The sequence below is a fragment of the Orcinus orca genome, chromosome 8, assembly GCF_937001465.1.
Source record: "Orcinus orca chromosome 8, mOrcOrc1.1, whole genome shotgun sequence".
NCBI lineage: Eukaryota > Metazoa > Chordata > Mammalia > Artiodactyla > Delphinidae > Orcinus > Orcinus orca.
The window spans coordinates 23,772,031-23,789,930 of NC_064566.1; the positions used below are offsets into that span (position 1 = coordinate 23,772,031).

Here is a 17,900-nt window from a genome sequence, read left to right on the forward strand (position 1 = left end):
CAAAATGGAGAAGTAAACGCATTACTTAGCACGGCAGTTTGGGAGGAGATTTTCTGAAACATAGGCCCCACGATAGAAATGGAAGTGCAGGGGTAAACGGATCAAAAGGGGGCATTTTATCAATTGGGTACCCCCTACTCTAAATTGGCGGTCTTCAAACTTTCTGAGTGGCACGAACCTATCAGCATAACACACAATTTGGGGGCACACAATCCCCAAAGCATGAGTGTATGTGTGTGTCTCTGTGTGTGTGTCTGTCTGTGTGAAATTCACATGTATGGCTCTGTGATTAGATTCTCGTGGTGGGCACTGTGGTGATCTGTCCAGATCCCCTCTTTAGAGCTGATGCCTCCATCTCCTAGAAGTGGGAAGGTCGGTTGCTAAAGCCTCACGGTTGCAGTCCTCACTGGAAACCGCCCTCTGCTGAAGGAAACTGCTCATCCAAGGTCATGATCTCCCAGGGTGTGGCCTGCAGCCAGTGATTGATGGGGGTGCAAAAGCCCAACTCCTTTGCCTTAATTCAGGACTGCTCTGAGGGCCGTCCCAGCTCCAGAGCTCTCTGTACGATGGCCGAGGCCTCTGTCACACGTGCATTCAGGTCAGCTTCCCCCACCGCCCAATCCTGCCGTCCTCACATCATCACAGGTGTATCACCTGAGACCACTCCCACTCACCTTCACGCAGCTTTACATTTCAGAGTCTGTTTCCAGAGACCCAATCAAATAGACCTCCAAATTAAAACTCAAACAAGGGTGAGGTGAAAATAAATATAAAAAGCTGTAACATTTTCCATTTACACCCAGCAGTTGTCTTGTGCACCCTTGGGCTGTGCCTACAAGCTTTAGAGATGATTCCTGAGGCTTATAACTTAACACATTATTCACATTAATCCCAGCCCAGGGATAGAAACAGAGGTCTGGGAGGAGGAGGAAGAAAAAAAGGGAGTCCTTGCCTGATCCTTCCACCCAGTTCAGATTCTCCTGGCATGGACACTCACGGCCCTATTTCCTTCTCCTCTGGGACATTCATCACACTTGTGTAAACTTGTTTAACGACTGTCTTCTCAAAAGCCTAGCGATCAATGAAGTCAAGTTCTGTGTCTGTCTTGTTCATCGTTGTATACTTAATACCTAATAGTTCCTGATATTCAGTAGATGCTCAATAAATATTTGCCTATTGGGAGGGAAAGTGGGAGAGGAAGAAGAGGGAGAAGGAGGGAGAAGGAGAGGATGGAAGGGTCAGGAAGGGGGAGACGCTTAATCAGGATCTGTTCACCCCTCATTGTCAGCAACCAGTGTTACACAGAGGCTGAGCCCTTTCCCAGCTATTTCAGTCCAGCGGGTCCTAAGGACTGCCTTGAACCTGGAGGGTCCTTCACAGGGAATACAGAAGGAGTATGTATCCATTGGTTCATCCAGTAAAGCCCATAGAACCTACCATGTATTAAGCAACCTGCTCTGCTCTGGGGATGCAGAGGTGTGTGAACATAGACAAGGGCCCTGAGCTTGTGCAGCCTGGGCCTGGGAATAGACATTAATCAAACAAAAGCACAAAAATATATCGGCAAATTATGGTAAGTACTCTAAAGGGAAGTAGGGGCATGTCCTGAAAATGGCCGAGTCTGCTGTGCATTTGGGGCGGGGGTGGGTTGAGGATGGCAGGGAAGTCTGCTCAGACATGGCTTCCCTGTCAGAGGAGATGATGCTTGAGCTGCGATTGACGGATCTGGTTAGTTGGGCCAGTGTTTCTTGACCTCGGGACTATTGACATTGGGGGCCAGATAATTCTTGCTGGGGGGCGGGGGTGTCCTGGGAACTGTACAACCTTTAGCAGCAGCCTAGACCTCTACTCACCAGACGTTAGTAGCACCGCCCCCAACGCCCCATCTATGACAGTCGCAGTGTCTCTGGACGTTGCCAGATGTCCCTGGGAAGGCAAGATGGCTCCCAGTTGAGAACCGCTGAAGAACAGGAATAGTTGAGGTGTTCGCGGAAGGGAGAAAGGCAGGAAGGGGAAAGGTATGGGAGGAGTCACATCTGCAGGGACCCCAGGGTGAGAAAGCAGTGTGGCTGGAGGTGCTGGCCGACAGGGCCAGGCCCTGCAGGCTGAGAAAGAAAGAAATGAGTTGTCTGCTCCCTGGTAAAGAAAACAGAAAATCACACAGAGAGAGAGAGGGTGCGGTCCTACAAGGCTACTGACAGGATCTCATGACTAATCACCGGTATCCAAATAAGCCTGGGGCTTCCCTGGTGGCTCAGTGGTTAGGAATCCGCCTGCCAATGCAGGGGACTCAGGTTCAAGCCCTGGTCCGGGAAGATCCCACATGCCGCGGAGCAACTAAGCCCGTGTGCCACAACCACTGAGCCCACACACCACAATTACTGAAGCCCGTGGACCCAGAGCCCGTGCTCCGCAACAAGAGAAGCCACCGCAATGAGAAGCCCGCGCACCGCAACGAAGAGTAGCCCCCGCTCGCCCCAACTGGAGAAAGCCCACGCGCAGCAACAAAGACCCAACGCTGCCAAAAATAAATAAATAAATTTCAAAAAAAGAAAAGAAATAAGCCTCCAGAAATCCGGAGCACTGAGACAATATTAATTGAGCTGGGTTAGCACATGTAGCGCATGCACCCGGCTCCCGGGGCTGATGAGGGGATGACAGATGAACCCAAGTGGGGCAAGAGGACGCGCCAAGGGCTCCATTTAATAAATCAGCTGACACTCCCCTGCATTTGCATTGCTAATGGCGGTACCTAAACCCCAGGTGTTGCTGCAGAAACTTGTCCTGCTGCTGCCTCCCCATCTGTAACTCCCAAGGGAGTTGGCAAAGGGTAGCAGGGTGCTGGGTGGTGAGGTCTGAAACACATTTTAAAATCAGCCTGGAGCTGGCGGATAACGACATGTCCAAAAGATCTGGCCACACATGTGTAGGTTTGGTGTCCTAACGAGCACCTCAAAGCCTGGGTCACAGGGTCCCCAAGGCAGAGCTGTGCTGGAATGGGGCACCAGGGCATCCAGCCCCCAGATGCCTCCTTCTCAGGCTACTGAGCTCCCAGACATTCCACCATGAGTTCATTTGCTCACCAGAGAGGACCTCCAGTAAGTGAAAGTTAACCACTTTGGATCTCTGTTTCTTCCAGTCCATGCTGAAATTTTTCTTTCTTTTTTCCTGTGGCGGCAGGGGGTGGGGGGTGGAGGGGGGCGGCAGGGAATACTGAATATCAGAATCATGTGGGGAGCCTTTTCAATATATACCCCATGCCCCATCAGCCCTAAAATTCCCATATGCTCTCAAGGGGGTGTGTCCTTCAGGATCAGTGTTGCCATTTTTCCTCTTGCCTCGGACTCCAATATAATTTGATACGACACTGTCCGTGATCCTGTCTTTATTTAAAATTTTGGTATTTTTTTCCTTGTGGATTTTTTTCCCATTAATTTGGATTTTTAAAAAATATTGCATTAGAATATTATTTATCTTGATGACTGAAAATTTTAGGGCCCCTTAAATTTTTATTTTATTTTAATTTATTTTATATTTAATTGTGGTGAAACACACCTAACATAAAATTTACCATCCTAACTATTTTTAAGTGTGCAGTACAGTGGTATTAAGTACATTCACATTGTTGTGAAACTATCACCACCATTCATCTTCCCAAACTGAAACACTATAGCCATTAAACAGTAACTCCCCCTTCCCTCCTCCCCCAGCCCCTGGCAACCACCATTCTACTTTCCATCTCTATACATTTGCAACTCTAGGTGCTTCATATAAGTGGAATCACTTGCCTTTTTGTGACTGGATTATTTCACTTAACATAATGTCCTCAAGCTTCATCCATATTGTAGCATGTATAAGAATTTCCAATCCTTTTTAAGACTGAGCAATATTCCATTGCATGTATGTACCACATTTTGCTTATCCATTCATCCATTCATGGACACTTGGGTTGCTTCCACCTTTTAGCAGCTGCACCATTTTCCCTTCCCATCAACAGTGCACAAGGGTTCCAACTTCTCCTCATCCTTGCCAACGATTTTTCCCTTCCCTTCCCTTCCCTTGCCTTCCTTTCCCTTCCTTTTCTCTTGATAGCACCCATCCTAATGATGTGAGGTGTTGTGAGGTGGTAGTGCCTCTTAAATTTTGTGCCCAAGGAGGTGTCTCACTCATCTCACTGCAGTCCCCACCCTGCCTCCTAGTTACAGGTTGACTTCCTGATAAATATGTGTTACATCCCACAAGTGCGCTGGTGTAGGAATAAATACTGTGCATTTGGATTAGAAGCCTGGTTTCTAACTGTGTGACCTTGGGCAAGATACTTAACTTGTCTGTGCCTTAGTTTCCCCATTGAGAAAAGGAGGCAAGTACTTCTATTTACCTGATAGAATGGTCATGAGGATTAAGTGGATTAGTATATATAAAGCTCATAGACATAGTAACCCTTATACCTTCTGTTATCAAAAATCTCACCCAATGGATGTAGCTATTTGTTTTTAATAAACATCACTTTGGAATAATTTTAGGTTTATAAAAATGTTGCAAAGACAATACAGAGAATTCCCGTGTATACAACTCCCTCTAACATTAACATCTTACACAATCATGGTACATTTAAGAAATTAACATTGATACATTATTATCTAAACTACAGAATTTATTTGCATGTAACTGGTTTTTCCACTAGCTGTCCCAGGATCTAAGCAAGAATACCACGTTGCATTTAGTGTATAGCTGTTTTTGTTTTGCTTTGTTTGTATTTCTGTATTTTGCCTGAAGAATGTTTTTAAGAGCTGGAATTTGAAAGCCCTTAGATAGGACATGGTTCTCCATTCTGCCACAATCTTCCACCACTCCCTACTGTTCTGTGCCTGCTTCCGACATCTGCATTTACTGCCTGCCCCTGGAGACATGAGAATCTGTAACCCTGGATTAGCTGATGGCTCAATCCCTTCCCCTCTTAGAGACTGTAATTCGGTGATTAATTCTTCGGGGTCTGCAGAAATCCTCTATTAAAATTCAAATACTGTCAGGGAGCTAGTTCAATTGAACCAATTCACAGATAAACATCTTAGCAGAAATTAGTTGATAGGGAGGATGGCCTTACGGGCTAGTTAGTAAAAGTGCCTGGAGGTGAGAAGCGTGCCTGGTAGGGAGATGGACAAGCACCTCCAAGGAAAGGCTGGCCAGGCTGTGATGCTAGATTTATCCATCTTGTATCTTGGGCTGGGCCCTGCCTGTGATAGGCCCTGATTCTTACTGCTCAGTTATGTAACAGATCTCCCACCCACCACCCCAGGGCTCCCTGGCGTCATGGATCTGTGAGCCCAGCAGAGCCCAGCACGTTGCTAACTTGGGCCTCTCTGCTGGCTCTGCCTCATTCCTTTCCAGAATGTGGGTAACTCAGGTCCTTGGTGGTGGTTGGGAAAGAGGCTGGAAGAAACTCTGCCACCAATTTATTAAGGAGTTTCTCTTTACCCGGGGCAATGTAAAGTGCTAAATCAGGGTTTGAAAGTGAAGAGCTAAACACAGCAGGGGCAGTATTTTCAAACTTATTTTTTACTCAAAAATAGACCACCGGTTATGAGCGATCAACTAGCTTATTTTATTCTCCATATTTTTACATACTTGGGTGTGCGTATACAAAAGTTCACGTAAGAGTTACTTGTCTTGTATCTGCATATTTAGAGAATTGCACTTATTGACTAATAGCATAAATACTCAGAAAAAAGAAGAGAAAGTTGATTATTTAAAAAAAAAAAATTGGGCTTCCCTGGTGGGGCAGTGGTTGAGAGTCTGCCTGCCGATGCAGGGGACACGGGTTCGTGCCCCGGTCTGGGAAGATCCCACATGCCGTGGAGCGGCTGGGCCCGTGAGCCATGGCCGCTGAGCCTGCGCGTCTGCAGCCTGTGCTCCGCAATGGGAGAGGCCGCAACAGTGAGAGGTCCGCGTAACGCAAGAAAAAAAAAAAAAAAAATTGAGAATGTTCCCCTACCTTAGTTTCTTGCTTTTGCTGTGGGTAAAGTTTACAAGATGCCTCTAATATCAGCCACACGATTTCCCCCTGTCCTCACCCTAGTGCTTTTTTTGGTGCTACAGCATAGTTGGGAAATAGGATGGACCAGACAGACCTCTTCTGAGTACTGGCTCCACCACTAACTGGTCATGGGAAATTAGGCAAGTTACTCAACCTATTTGTGCCTCAGCTTCACCTGTGAAATGGGGATAATTGTAGCACCTGCCTCCCAGGGTGGTTGTGAGATTAAAGAAAAGATGGGGGAAGCAAAATGTAGGGGAAAAAAATAATTTTCTCTTTACCCTTCTAGGTTCATGGCTGAGACATCCCTGTAATAAAAAGATTAACAGGAGAAAAACAAGCACAAGTACAATAACGTGTATACCTTCTGTATACGTAAGCGGTACCCAGGAAAACTGAGTAACTCTCCCGAATGGCCAAAGCCATCACCTTAAATACCATCTTCAGCTAAAGACAAAAGAAGATGTTTGGGGCGGCAGAGTCAATTACGGGAGGTGACCAGGAAAAGCAAAGTAAACAAGAGTAAGGTTGTTATTCAGAGTTCTTAAAGTCGTTGCCTTCTCCAATGATAAGAGTTTCTAGGGATTTAGAGTCATCCTCCTCTTCCTGGTGCAGAGAGGGATGGATACACCCTTACAAATGGAGAGTTCACTTGGAAATGTCTTTTACAAAAGGGTAACTTCTATTTGGTTTTCAGAGCTTCTCCTGTGTCTGCAATTTCTTAAAACTAACCAGCTCAAGGTAATCCTTTGCCAAAGAGACGTTTTTTCAGCTGATTTCCTTTCTTTCTTTCCTGTTCTTTTTTTTGTGTGTGGTACGCGGGCCTCTCACTGTTGTGGCCTCTCCCGTTGCGGAGCACAGGCTCCGGACACGCAGGCTCAGCGGCCATGGCTCACGGGCCCAGCCGCTCCGCGGCATGTGGGATCTTCCCGGACCAGGGCACGAGCCCATGTCCCCTGCATCGGCAGGCGGACTCTCAACCACTGCGCTACCAGGGAAGCCCTCTTTCCTGTTTTTTTTAACATCTTTATTGGAGTATAATTGCTTTACAATGTTGTGTTAGTTTCTTGTAGTCTTTATAAATGTGTGGGAGATAAAACCTTGGAAATCCAGACCTACTGAGCCCAAATCTCCTGCTCTTTGGACACAGAACTGACCCTTCAGAAGGACCCTTCCTCTAGCCCCATTTTACAGACAGGAAAACTAAGGCCATGGAAATGGAAGGCTTTTTGGTATCAGTTTAGGAAATAAAATTAGGAAAAATAAAATTTAGGAGATTGAAAAAAAGTACCTGAAATAAAAACACAAAGAGATGAAACAGCAGGGCCAGACTAGATAGAAGCTAGACAGAGCGTCCACAAAAATGTGAAGGCTGAGAAGGTTAACAAAACAGTGAGCTCACTTCTGACAGGTAACTGGAAAGAACAAGCCGTGTTGTCATACTCCTCAGAGGCTGGCCCGGCAGCTGCCAACATGCCAACAGCAGTCCCCCGTGCCCCCCACCTCCCCATGCACTGCGTGAGGCTCCACGCTCCTTACCTGTACTGAGCCGTGTCTGGGGGATGCTCCCATCAAGCCCCTGGAGAGGATTTGCTCTGAGCTCCCTTTTTTCCCTTTGGCTCCTTGTTGGCTGCAGTCGGCCTCTGCCACACCCTCCCCTGCAGACGGATGAAGTGGGAATGTTCAGAAGGTACTGTCTACAAAGAAAGCACCTTTCCTGAAAGCTGGGGGCTGGGGAATCAGCATATGCTGTAGCACATTCTGGATCCTTCCAGAAACATGGTTCCTCTTCTCCAGTCACCCCTGTATACCTTGACTTAGGTTATACGCACACACACACACACACACACACACACAGGGAAAAAGAGGAAGGAACAAAGACTTCCTGCTTCCACTACTGGTCAAGCAATTCCATTTGGCCTGAGCAGGTACGGTCAGTGACCTGCAGGATGGCTCAAAGTCAGATGGTGGCAGAATAAGACAGATAAGAAAGCAGAGGGACAGGAGAAGTTGCCAGGGACGGGGTGGGGGAGGGCTCCAAGGTTTGCTATCTCTGGCCCCTTTGAACATTTTTCCTCTGTTGTGAAGCAACGTCTGTACATATCTAACCCGCCTGCCCGCCCCAGCTCAAATGAAGTGTGTGAGCAGGTCCACGCACCCATTCCCCTCCTGTGAAGATGAGGTCACCTCCTGAGTTCTTTCCTGTGCATCTGAGTGTAGCTGGCAGGCTCTTTGATCTCCTGTCTCCCTCTGAGTGGCCTCTGAGTGGCCTCAGGTGAGACACCAGAGACTTGTGGGCAAAATGTGGAACTTCTACCTGTTGGGAGTGGAGCCCAGCTCCAGCTAACCTCGGCAGGTCCCAGACCAGATTGTCCCAGCTGGCACTCCGTTTGCATTACTTCATCCCCCTCAAGAAGGGCAATTCATTAAACGTGCCATTTGATGAGATGGAATCTTCATGCTTTGGTGGAATGTTACTTTAGATTAATTCACACAGTGGAAAAATAGCTTTTTCTGTGAAACTGTGAGCTACTTGGGGTTCTGAGAAACAATCCTTTACCTTCACAGATGGCTGGAACACACGGTATAGTCAGGACAGCACAGTAGATTGGGAAGATTAATGATCTTTTGATGAAAAATTTAGGAGACGTGCTATATTTTTTAGTGTTTAAAAATGATGTTACATGCGGTAAAATGCACCCTTCTTAGCGTATAGTTTTTTGAGTTTTGGCAAATGCATACATACATGGGCCTACCACCACAGTTAGGGTGTAGAACAGTTCTGTAGCCCCAAGAAGTTTCCTTGTGCCCCCTTTTTTGGGTTGAATTGTGTGCCTCCAAAATTCCTGTGGTGAACTCCTAACCCTCAGTACCTCAGAATATGGCCTTATTTGGAGATAGAGTCTTTACAGAGGAAATCAAATCAAAATGAGGTCCATTAGAGTGGGCCCTAATCCAATATTACCGGTGTCCTTGTAAAAAGGGGAAATTTGGACACACACACACACACACAGGACAGAATGTGAACATGAAGGTGACCACCTACAAGTCAAGGAGAGGGGCCTGGAGCAGATCCTTCCCTCACAGCCCTCAGCAGGAACCAACACTGCCAACACTTTGATTTCAGAATCTGAGAACCGTAAGATAATAAATCTCTATCGTTTAAGCCACCCAGTTTGTGGCCCTTTATTAGAGCAGCCCTAGCAAACTAATACAGCCCCTTTATGGTCTACTACCTCCCCCTACCTCAGCCCCTGGCAGGTACTGATCCGATTTTTGTGCCTATAGTTTTGCTTTTTTTCAGGATGTTATGTGAGATCGTACAGTATGTACCCTTTTGAGTCGAGCTTCATTCAGTGCAGTGCTTTTGCGATTCATCCATATTCCTTTTTTTTCATTCTTTTTTTATTGCCGAGGAGGATTCGTTTTATGGATGTACCACGATTTTATTTATCCATTCACCAGTGGAAGGATATTTAGGTTATCTCCAGGTTTTAGGTATTGTGGCTAAAGCCTCCATAAATAGTCACATATAACACTTCTTGCATTTCTCTTGGGTAAATACCGAAGGGTGGTGTTCCTGGGTCACATGGTAAGTAGATGTTTACATTTGTATGAAACCACCAAATTGTTTCCAAAGTGACTGTTCCATTTTTGTGTTCTTGCCAGAAATATATGAACATTTTAGATGTTTCACATCCTGCTCACTGCACTTGGTCTGTTTTTTGTTTTTGCCAATAGTAACTATGTACAGGTATCTCATTGTGGTTTTATTTACATTTTCCTAATAACTAAAGGTGTTGAACATCTTTTTGTGTGGTCATTTGCCATCTGTATAACTTTTTTGTGAACTATCTGCAAATATTTTCCCCATTTTAATTGGGTTGTTTGTTTTTTTATTTTTGAGTTTGAGAGGATAAAAGTCCTTTATCAAATATGTGTTTTGCAAACATTTTCTACCAGGCTATGGCTTGTCTTTTTATTTTTTTAACAGTATCTTTTGAAGAGCAGAAGTTTTAAATTTGGACATAGTCCAATTTATTAAAACATTTTAATGGATCATGCTTTTGGTATCATATCTAAGAAACCTTTACCTAAGGTCACAAAGTTCAGAATACCTACTTTTCATCCTGACTGAGCAGCTAATTCTCATCCTAGATAGGTCATTCATCCTTTCTCAGCCTTAGTTTACCCCCCTGTGAAATGTGGAGATTGAAGTGATAAGTATTTGCAAGCTACTTGACAGCAAGGGAACCTACTTTTTTTTTGTTTTTTTGCGGTACGCAGGCCTCTCACTGTTGTGGCCTCTCCCGCTGTGGAGCACAGGCTCCGGACGCGCAGGCTCAGCGGCCACGGCTCACGGGCCCAGCCGCTCCGCGGCATGTGGGATCTTCCCGGACTGGGGCACGAACCCCTGTCCCCTGCATCAGTAGGGGGACTCTCAACCACTGCGCCACCAGGGAAGCCCAAGGGAACCTACTTTTAACTGAGATCATGCATGGTACCCCAGCATATAAAATAGAAGTGTTCTTGGGGCCCTATCCTCCTGGGGTCTTGTGAACAGTGTCTCCCTATCTTTCATGTGTACGCAAATCACTTGAGGCCCTTATAAAAATGCAGACGCTGATTTGTAGCTCTGGAATAAAGATGAGGTTCTGCAGTTCTAACAAGTTCCAGGTGACGCCCGCTGCTGGTCCAGGGACCTCACTTTGAGTGGCAAAGCTCCAGACTTCTACGGCCAAAATGTGAGGTCTACCTTTGTCAACTTAAGACTTTGGATTTCTATAGTATATTACTTCCAAGGAGAGCAAAGTTCTTCCATATCAGTAATTCTATTTTCCTCCTTTCTATCTGCCCCATCATTATCCCCAGTTAGCTGATGGGTACACTGAGGCCCAGTTTGAGCCAAGTTCCCTGGAATGTGGCAGAATCAGGTAGAGAAGAAGGCTGCCAGCTGCTGGTGACATGCGCCAGTGTGAACTGTATTATAGAGTCAGTATAATACTGAGAACTTGTTCTGTTGTATCAGAGACTCAAACTGGCTTAAGGAAGAGGGGAACATTTTCTGGCTCATGTAAGTAAAAATTCTGAGGTTATGCTGCCTGCAAGTGTAGTTGGATCTAAGGATTTGAATGCTATCTTAAAGAATATGGCTCTCTGAAAGTTTTAATTCTGTACTCCTCTGAATTGGTTTCACTCCCAGGCAGGCTCTTTACATGCCATGATCAGAAGACCACTAGCTGGTCTAGGCCCACATTAGATCAGCTTAGCCCCACCAGCAAAAAGGCAGGTCCCCTTTTCCAATAGTTTCATCCAAAGCCCTACATTTGAGCTTCACTGGCTTAGCTCAGGCTACATGCCTACCTATCCATGTAACAGTGACTGTGGCCAGTGGGCCTGTGGAATGCAGTGATCTGATGGACCAGGCCTAGATGATGCTTATAGCCTGGTGGTGAAATCAGCTTCACCTGAACCACATGGACTTAAAGTACAGAAGGAAATGTTCCCAAAAGAAAGGGGAATGTTTTTTGTTGAATGGGCAAACAACAGTGTCCACTACAGTCACTATAAATTCATATGCATGAAAGCTTATGTTTTTGTTTTTGTTTCAGGTTTTTAAGGGGGAAGGAGAAACAAGAATCTATAACTCTGACCACTCAGGAAATATTCTCATTGTGCCTTATATGCCTCAGTTCCTCCTTAGCACTCGACCTGTTTCAAAGCTCCTTGGATTCCCTTCCTGTGTTTCCAGTACAGCTCCCACCTCCTCCAACACCCAAGATTTTCACACTACCTTTCCCAGTCTGACAAATGTACTTCAATGCTAAACATTTCTATTCCTATTCTCCCAGAGGGCCTTGGATTTGAAGTGAGAATTGCAACAGAGAACAATGTTTGACACAAAGTAATTGTGCACTGAAGATGGAATTTTAGGCACTGGGGAATTGTTTTTTTTCCTAGGAGAGGAGCATCTCCTTGGTCTTGCCAAATCATCCATCTGGTTTTGCTGACCTACAAAGTTGGCCAAGGTTATAGCCTTCCAGCCCCAGAAGGCTGGAAGCGGCAGTGGAAACAGGTGGAGTCACAGCTGGGCTGACTCAAGGTGATGTCAGGACTCTCTTGGGAGGGACCTTGAACTAGGAGTGCAGGTGGCAAACCTTGCCTAATTGTCAGAGTGAAAAGCCTGTAAATTGAGACCTCAGGAGGGGAACATTCTTGCTTTCTCTCTGGCAGACAGCAGAGGCTGGTTGGGGCCTGAGAGCCATCAACTTCAGTCATTCAGTTGGTAAGAAACACCCCCCAGCTGTCAGTCTACAGGCAGGTCCACACGGCGGAGGATGGCTCTGGCTACAGCAGGCAGAGGATGGCTCTGGCTACAAAAAAGCCAGTTCTGGCCAAAGATGGGAACTTTGTGTGTGTGTGTGACATCTCGTTGAGGTACTGTCAGGTTAGTCTGATAGGGTATTTTATTGAATGACACAACTTCCAACTTCAGTAAGAGCACCCCAGTGTCAATAGTGGATGTAAATAGATTGTCTTATAAAATGAGAACATACACTCACAGTGTTCCAACCTCCCCCTCCCGAGTGTATGAGCTATGAGACCATACTTGGCACGGGTAGATGCCTCGCCCTCCCTCGCCCGGCGCACACAATGACCCCCTTTATACACTGCCCGCTGGCCTCCCTGGGAAGGGCGCTCACTGTGTGCAGTCTGACTACAGTACTACTGTACGTGGTAATCTTTAACCCAAAATGGCATTTATGATGGTGAGAGGTGGTATGTGCTGCGCTCCCTTCATCCCTCCAGCAAACAGAATGTACTGACTCTAAACAGGTAGGACCAGTTGCTGCCAGGCCCTCAGAGACACAGTGTTCTGCTGTGGAATTAGCTGTGCATAATGGGCCCATTCAAGCCGGCGGCAGGCGTTTTCCCCTCCCGGCTGCACAAATCCAGGAGCTGGGCCTGGACCCCAAGGGCTGGCAGGGGGTAGGTTTGGGTTTCTGAATGGGCTTTGTTCACTCACTGGAAGAGAAAGCTCCAAAGCTGGTTGGGGCCTGAGAGCCATCAACTTCAGTCATTCAGCTGGTAAGAAACACTGAGCACGATATCCTGGGAACGGGGCTTAAAGCTTCAAATGGATTCCCTCAGGGGTCAGGGGCTGAATAACCCCTTTGAGCAACTTCATATCTGAAACAAGTTCGATCCCCTTAGGGCCTTTTCGTATAATGATTGGTTAGGTAGGGGAAAGCCATGCTTGACGAGCAACTGGAGTTGACATGAGCAAAAAGACGCAGAAGAATTAGGTAGTTGACTCAAAATACGCATCCAGCTTGGCCCGTCCAGTTCGAGGCAAGACAGCCCTCCCGATTCTTGTGCTTTGGCCTCTTCGGAGGTTATTGCATTCCCAGCAAGTCTCCTCACACGAGGGGCCAGGCGTCACTCCTTCCTCGTGGCCCTGTTACGCACTTGGGTGGAAGATGAGAAGCAGGGGGAGTGGCAAATGTAGAGCGGGTTCCAGTCCGGGCTCTGGGCCCCGTAGTTGTATGATGGTGGGTCCATCCCTTCATGGCTTTGGACCTCGGTTTCCTCACCTGCGAAGAGAAAGCCAGGACAGATGGTCTCCAGAGCCACCCGTAGCACTAATGTTCAGCACAGAACATTCTGCCACGGGCAGGTGGGCTCCTCCTACCAGGAGCACCTGGGGAAGCATGGGGAAGTGGGAATGTCCTGTGGGATAAAGATGCTGAAAGGGAAAAGGAAGCCCTAAAAAAATCACGCTGCTAATTTGGTACTTTTATCTTCTTCTGATTGACCGATGTGAGCCCTCTTAAAGAATGATAAAGTGCTAATTAGGATCTTTGAGTCCTTTTCCTTTCATTCTTTTCCTCTTCAGATGTGGTGTCTTGGCCAAGGTCAGCGGGAGAATTGGTGACAGATCTCCTGCTTCCCATCTGTAAACCTTTCCGATGACTATGTGGCCACCTGTGCTCAGTAGCTAGCAACTAGACCATCCCCCAGCGGCTGACAGCAATGACAGGAAACATGACATTAGTGATAGAACTCAGACCCTGCGCATACACATTACCTACATCGGTTCATTTATTTCTTCAAATTAAAAACGTGTGATAGGTATACTTGAAACTAATATAAGAAGTCAATTTTATCTCAATTAAAAAACCAACAACCTATGATAGGTGTACTTTTACAAGTTCCATATAAACATATGGAAAGTAAAGCTTAGAGGATGATTTGTCTGAAGTCACAAGGTTTAAAATTTGAACCCAAGCAACCTGGCCGCAGAATCTGTTCACCTAGTCATTGTACCGCATTGCCTTGCTATGGGCTCTTAGTCAGGGTTATGGAAATATTCCATAAAGATGGATTTTTAAAGTGCTCTCAGCATTCCTGATTAGAAAACCAGTTGGTGAACAGGGCACCCTCTTTATGGGCTGTGGGCTATTCTTGGTACACTGGGACAGGGCCCTGGAGACAGAGCCACAGATGTCCTCCTCTTAGGCTCTCCAGCCTCTGAAAAGGGGTTTCTTCTCCATCTGCAGTGTCGCCAGGCTTGCTAATACCCTGGAGCCGGCCAGTGGGTGATCTCACATAGAGTGAGAGTTTGCCTAGAATTCTCCAAAGAGGAAGAAAACAATGTAATCATTCTCTGACTCCTGCTGCTGAAGGATCAGTCCCAAGATCCTGGAAACTCTTGCCCAGGGAGTGTTCTGTTTCAGTGTCTTCGTGTGATGGTTGGGTGGGGAGAAGGGCTTGGATGGGGCACTAGAGTAATCAGTCACTCTCAGAAAGACCAGGGCAACATGAAACACTTTTCTCTATCTTGTACTGGAGAAACTCATTCTTGATAGGATCCTCAAAATTGAAAATGGGGAGTGTGCCTGTTTTCCAAATGGACAGGCCAAATCTGGCCCCAAGAGGCTCAGCAATTGGCGTTCTGTCCCAGAGCCCTCTATAGAGGCAGAGAAAGAGACCGAGGTACCTGGTGTGTTGACAAATGCCTCCTTCACTCAGGGGTATCATGACATCAGGTCACAGAATATGCCTCCCGATGACATTCAATTCTAGGAAAAATGTTTGGCTTTATCAAACTAGAACTGGCTGACCTCAGGAGAGAATGTGCCCAGGACCACGTGGTCCCCTTGCAGCAGGCCTGGGCTGGAGTCACTTCGGTCCACAAGTAGCTGACTCTAAAGGTGGCTGGGCTTGCAGGGTCAAAGTTCACAAAACACAGCCTATGAGGGTTTTGATTTGTCTTAAACAGACCATGTCCTCACCAGGCACCACAGCCGAAACACCCCTTCTTCAGGGAAGCTTTTCCATAACCTCCAGTCAGGCCTATATCCCCTGTGATTCTCCATAGTAGCTCTTATCACAGTAGCTATTTAAATAATCCCTTGTACAGTTATATATTTAATATCAATCGCTTCTCCGAAGCTGTCAGCTCCACGGAGGAGATGAGTGTCTGATGGATCCATCAATACGCAGTATAGGAATACTCAGGGATATTGCAGGTTGAGGTCCAGACCACCACAATAAAACGAGTATCACAACAAAGTGAGCCACATGAAATTTTTGGTTTCCCAGTGCATGTAAAAGTTCTGTTTATACTATACTGCGGTCTATTAAGTGTGCAATATAACATTATGTCTAAGAAAAGCGATGTACATACCTTAATTTAAAAATACTTCATTGCCAAAAAATGCGAACCATCATCTGAGCCTCCAGCACGTTGTAGTAATAACATTAAAAATCACTGATCACAGACCACCATAACAAATACGATAATAACTAAAAAGTTTGAAATACCGTGAGAATTACCAAAATGGGACACAGGGACACAAAGTGAGCAAATGCTGTTAGAAAAATGGTGCTGATAGACTTGCTTGACAGAGTTGCCGCAAACCTTCAGTTGGTAGAAAAGCACAATATCTGTGAAGTGCAATAAGTGAAGCCCGATAAAACAAGGTATGCCTGTACAGGGTTGGCACTTAGTGAGCATTTGCTAAATATTTGTCGGGTAAAGTAGGAAGAGGATATGACATCAAAAAATCGATAAGAATATGTTGGGACTAGAAATTGTCTTACATGTTTATTTCGACCCTGGAAAGGGAGGCTAGGAGTGATAAAGTGACTAGTTCAAGGTCACAAGGTGGGCTGATGAGAGCGCTAGAATAGAATCCAAGACCCTCTACTTCAGTTCGTTCCTTGAGGGGTTACCTTCACTGTTTGCTCTTAACTAAGCTCTTTGGTGGGGTGTTCCCATCCCTCCACCTCCAAATACAGCTGTCATCTGTTCACTTCTCTGCATCTCTATTACCATTACTCTAGGCCAACCTGCCATCATCTCTTGCCGGGAATTGCAGGAGCTTCCTAACAAGTCTCTCAGTTGCTCCCCTGGCCCTCTCCACTCCCTCTACACACAGGAACTGGAGTGATTTTTTTAAAGCATGTGCATCACAGCATGTCATTCCCCTGCTTCAACCCTCCCAGTGATGTCCCAAATGTAACCACAGTCATTCCTTACCAAGGCCTCCCAGCCCTGCGTCATCTGGTCCTTGCCTCCCTCTCCTCTCCTCTCCACTCTTCCTCTCACCAGCCACATTCCACCCCTGCTGGCTTCTTTCTTCTGCTGCTCAAACATTCCAAGTTTGCAGTTTCTTCTGCTTGGAATACTTTCTGGCAGATCTACTTACTCATCCTTCTTTTCACAGTGTCACCTCTGACCATCCTGTGTAAAGTGACCCCTCCTGCACCTCTACAGCACTCCCTATCACAGGATTCCATTTTGGTACTTTCACAACATAAATCACTCTCTGAAATCATCTTTTATTTTTTTTTAAACTTATTTGTTTTCTTATATACTGTCTGCCAAATCATACTCTAACGTAATCCCCAGGAAAGTGAGAACTTTGTCTTGTATATTACTGTATGTCTGGGCACCTCAATCAACATCCATATATGTTTGTTGAATTTGTTGAATGAATTAATGTTTGCAACCACTTCTATTTAATTGGAGGTACTATCATGGATTTGTTCCTGAAGGTGGTGGCAAAGAGTTAACTCATCCAAAATCCTAGAAGGTTTGCATGGAAAAGGAAGACACTTGGATAAGTCAAACATTTCCAAAATTGAACAACATCAGAATCACCAGGAGGGTTGGTAAAAATAGAGATTCCTGAGAACCATCCAGCTCACAGTGGATTAGAACATCCAGGGCTGAGTCAGGAAGTTGCTGGCTACTGACATATAGTGGACCAGTTTGGAAAACCACTGGGTAATGGGATCCAAAACCAAGTACATGTTCTTATTACCTTTGACCTTTATCTACACTTCTGGGAAATAATCCTAACTGCAGAAAGACTTTGTGTACAAAGATATTTATCTCACCTTGCTTATAAATGTGCAAATTTAAAAACAACATAAATCTTCCAAATAGGAAAATTGATTAAGGAAACTATGATATGGTCACTTGATGAACATTAAAATGAATATTTATGAATATGTTTCTACATGAAAAGTGTTTTGACTTTGCTATAGTCTATTTGTGATTGTTGGTTCACAACCTCAGGAGTTTCTTGAGTGAAATTTGAAACTGGCCTCCATAAATGAAGGGCAAGAAGAGATGGAAGAAAGAGGCAGACCACTTCAGATGGGTAGGTGGCAGGTTTAATAAGCAAGGGGACTTACATACACAGCTTGGCTTGGGTGGCTGCAAGACACCTGTTCATACCCACCTGTCAGAATCTTAAAAGTTTATATGGAGGCCTTAATGGGGTTCAGTCACCATACCCTCCAGAAGGTATCAGCACCACATTGCTCTCTCAAGGCTGTGTCCTTGAAAACA

The 17,900-nt window shown here is 45.8% G+C and overlaps 1 long non-coding RNA gene across 3 annotated transcripts in view; it reads left to right on the forward strand.

Annotated features, from left to right (window-relative positions):
• Positions 1-2,401: 2,401 nt before the first annotated feature.
• Positions 2,402-17,900, forward strand: part of LOC117197675 (uncharacterized) — a 51,105-nt gene continuing 35,606 nt past the window's right edge. For all 3 annotated transcript variants that reach the window (XR_004478443.2, XR_007478930.1, XR_004478442.2), the window contains exon 1: positions 2,402-3,098. This is a non-coding gene — a long non-coding RNA (uncharacterized LOC117197675). The remainder of the gene's footprint in view (positions 3,099-17,900) is intronic.